The sequence below is a fragment of the Lindgomyces ingoldianus genome (genome assembly GCF_010093535.1).
Source record: "Lindgomyces ingoldianus strain ATCC 200398 unplaced genomic scaffold BDR25scaffold_8, whole genome shotgun sequence".
NCBI classification, from domain to species: Eukaryota; Fungi; Ascomycota; class Dothideomycetes; order Pleosporales; family Lindgomycetaceae; genus Lindgomyces; species Lindgomyces ingoldianus.
The window spans coordinates 346,852-351,322 of NW_022985169.1; positions in this window are offsets into that span (position 1 = coordinate 346,852).

A 4,471-nucleotide genomic window follows, 5' to 3' on the forward strand; every position below is an offset into this window, starting at 1 on the left:
CATTTGCTGGCTAGAAGCGCTTTAGTGAGTCCGTCCGCAAGCATCTCGCTGGAGGGGACATGGACAACCTTGATCGTTTGTCGAGAGACTTCCTGTCGGAGCCAGTGGTTATGGATGTTGACATGTCGGAGCTTGGTTTGAAGTTAAGATATCTCTTTGTTTACCAGTCAGATTGTCTGCTTGTTGTTGCACTGGATTATAATAGTTAAATTAGGCATCTTAACCTGCAGTTTGTTAAGGAGCATTCTTGTAAACATAGCTTCCTTAGCAACTTAGGACAGTGCAAGTAATTCTGCTTCTGTTGTTAATGTTGTAACTGTATCTTGTTTATTTGCTTACTATGCAATCTATCTGCTAAATAGTTAAATAACATAGCCTTAAGAGCTCTTTTTATCTAGTGTATTATCTACAAATAACGCATTGCTTGCTACTACAAGGTAGTCTTCTCCTCCTAATTAGAGTGCGTACGTCCGTGTCGCATGTAGGTACAGGATGACTCGATCAGCTGCATCCTAATAGTCAGATGCGGGATTCATAAGAAACTGTGCAAGGCGTGATGTAGCAAAGGCAATGTCTAGTCTTATAGTAACTGCTGCAAAGAGCAGAGATCTAATTTTCTGCTAATATTAATTTACTTCTAATAGGGTTGCAAAACTAGATTGCGGCATAAGTTTAATCCCACTTATAGGTGTAGCGTGCTGCAGGTCCTTTCTGTTAGCTAGCCTAGCTATCTTGTTAATATATAAGGCCTGTAACAGCTAAATTATTTATTACTATTAATCTTTAATAATCTTAACTCCTAAGAACTATTATAAGTCCTTGCCTTCTGTTAGGGTATACTTCTCTTGTAACTAGTCTACTACACGCTGTGCATCTGCTTTAGAGCCTTTTTTGTACGCAACAATAAGGTTATCTACATAAAAAAAGACAAATATTCTAGCTTTAGTTATACAGCAGAGTTTATGTAAGACAGCTAAGAACCTAAGGCCTTTAAAAGTTGTTATAAAATAGTGTTGCTAGAGTAAAGAAGAAATTTACAGGCTGTATAGTGCTTTTTAAAGCTTTAGTATTATACCTAGTTTCTAATAGCCTCTTAGCATCTGCATGTAGATATTGCAGTTAATTGCTGCATGTACAAACATGTTAGTTATATTGTATTATTTAAGCTTTAAGTTAAAGTGTGCAGATATTGCTATTAGCATTTAAAATAAGCGTCCTGCTAGGGTGGCAGCGTAGGTATCTTATGTAGTAATGTTTTTTTATTAATTACTATAGACTACTAGTTGCGCCTTACATCTTTGTAATCTATAGTGCTTATTAAGCTTATAAGTGTACACCTACATATAATCTAAAATCTGCTGTCTAGCTGCCTTAATTAGCTTTGTCTAGACCTCTGTTTAGGATTTTATTATCTAATAACTGTCTAGGTGCGTTCTTTCTACTGCCTTAAACATTTTATATAGAGAGTGCTTTTCTAGTTACTTTTAGGTTAATAGTAGAGGTAGCAGCTAGCTTTTATAAAGTGTCTTTTTTTTAAATAGCATTCTTATTAATGCTGCTTTATTTAGTGTTTTACTGCTATACTTTCTTACACTTCTAAATCTTATGCTAGCTATAAAGGCTGTAGCTTATAGTATAGTCTTTAATAACTCTATTTAGCTTAGCTTTAGTGCTGCTCTAGCTATTAACTACATAAGCAATGCTGCAGGTAGTAGAGTGTTTAAAGAAGATAGATAGTTATCTCTAATTTTCCTTCTTTAATAGTAGCCTAGTAGGTCTACTTTATTAAAATTTAATGTATTATTTACAGTATTATCTTTATAAAATAACTCTGTTTTTAGCTAATAACTAAGTGTTAGAAGCTTAATTATTTTAATATATATAGTAATTTTTTTTACTATATTATACATAAGGTTATCTATTAAGTCTTTAGGCTTACTACTAAAGATTAAGTGTTTATTAAAAATAACATTATGTGTATAGATTACTTTTGCTAGCAGTAGTATTTATACATAGTAGATGTTTAATAATTAGTACTTAACTAGATATCTAATCTACGCCTTTAGGTCTAGCTTTTATAGCCTAGATTTATTCTAATACATGTTATTAGTTATTATAAATACTTTATAGCTATAAGCTTTTAAATGTGTAAAGCTTAGCTTTTAAATTAATATAATAACTCTATTATTTAAAGCTACTTATATAAAGAAGATCTTATATAGTGTCTTTTAGTTGTTAGCATAGTTTAGCGTCTAATTATATAAATATACGCTAGCTCTAGTAATGTATAGCTATATGTTCTATAGTAGGTTAGCATCTAGTTGCATAGCCTGTAACTTCTCTTTATTTACACCCTCTAAGCGTTTAGCTTCTCTGTTCTAGGCTTGTGTATCTAGTGCTAAAGGCTTAACAGTTATTTTATATAATACTAGCTAGCATTTTACCTTTAGTTTTACTGTTATAATCTTATTATTAGCTTTAATAACTTTTATAGTAATATTATAATAGTTCTTTAAAAAGAGGATAAAAATTATAAGAGCTTTAATAATTAATTTAGTAAGCTTATTATCTTTAAAGTAAAGGTCCTACTAAAGGCTAGAATACTTGTTAGTAATTAGTATTTAACTTTGCTTTTTTATAATGCTTTATGCTTTATATGCATAAAAATTAATTAATAGTCTCTTACTAGGTCTACTATTACTAATTTATAGTGCGCAGCTAATTTGTTGTTATATCTTAGCTCTACTACATAAGTTATATTAGACTATTATAATTCTTTTAATTTACACCCCCTTAGCTTACTATATAAGGTGTTAAAGTGTAGCTAGTCTAGGGTGTTATAGACGCTTATGCTATAGCTCTGCTAATGCCTTTTATAGACTATGTTTAGTTTTTATGTTAATTATATGTGTATAATATAAGCCCTTCTATAGTAGATAGTACTCTAACACCTATTAGCTATAGATCTCTATAAGATCTCTAATTATTATCCTATCTAAGGCCTTTAAAGTAGTTAGCTCTGCTTGTGTGTCCTACTAGATTCCTTTCTGTTGCAGTAGGCAAAACAAGACTAGGTTGCACAGCAGGTCTAGGCACAGTGCAGTGTTATAAAGTACAAGACTATATGCTTAACTATGTGTTCTATGCTTACTTTTTAAGCTTAGTGTAATTAATCTATAGCCTTAAATCTATATGTAAAAGTTTCTAGACTAGATAAAGTCTTCTAGTGTTAGTAGATAATAGTTGTAGATCTAATTAAAATTATTTATAATATAGCATGTTAAGCTTAAGTTAAGGATAAATAATTCTTTTAGCAGATATCTGTTCTAGTTTAAATTAACTATAGCTAGTAATGTAGCTACCTTAACTCTTAATACTTTCTAGCCTTTAAGTTAGTCTTCTTGTATCTCTAGTATAAGTGTATGTAAACTTTTTAGAATTAGTATTTTTAAATTATGTCTACGCTGCCCTTTTAGTAAGCCTTAAAATTCTAAGTTGTGCTTACGCTTTAATGCTATAAGCTCTTTAACTCTCTTATTTAGCATCTACTAGTCTAGTGCTCTGTCTAGATAGACATAGAAGCAGTCCTTTAGTGCATAGATGTGTCCGCATGTAGGACATTTAGTGCCTCCTGTTTTAGCAGGTTTCTAGCTTAAAAATAACTTCCTATTATCTTTTTAATAACATTAATGTTAAAGTCTACTCTGTTTTCTTAACATTACAACTTCTGCACTACAGGCGTCCTTATTTATGCCCTAGGTGGTTTTCCTACTTTTAGTAAGGTATAACAAGTTATCTGTTATAAAGGCAGCTTTATGCTTTTTTGTATGTATTAGATAATTTAATATTATATGTTTTTAAAAGCGCTTTATTATTTCTTTTTAATTTATGTCTAGTGTAAACTGTCTGCTTTCCTAAAAGGTTGTAGACTAATAAGGGGCAACTTTATTTATAGTAGTTAGAAAGTCCTTTGCTACAGCATTAAACTGCGTTGTTTCTAGAACATTTTATGTCTCCGCTTCTGTGGCAGCGTAGTCATACTCTGCTAGCCACAGGTCCCATATGCTCGCGTTTCTTAGCAGCTTTAGGGATGCATTATATTAGTTACGCGCACGTTCTTGTTTAAATTAGTTATTAACGCCTACTGTAGCTTTAAGGTTTGTAATCTACTGTCTAAGTAGTTAATCTAGGGAACAGCATGTACACTGCAGATGCGGGCTAACTGTTAACTAGATAAAGACAATAATCTGTTAGAGGCTTAATTGCTCTCTTTTATAATTATGTCTGTCACTCTTGTACTTGTCAGCCTTAATCTTGTAGTATTCAATGGCTTCTTTAAAGGCTCTGACACCGCTCGTCGATAGCTCGTTCAGGTGCGTAGGCGTTTCGACGTTGGAGGCTGGTGAAAACTCAGCTATTAGCGGCATCTCTGGAGCTCTTGGTTTGGAGATCATTTGGATGGTCAACTTAG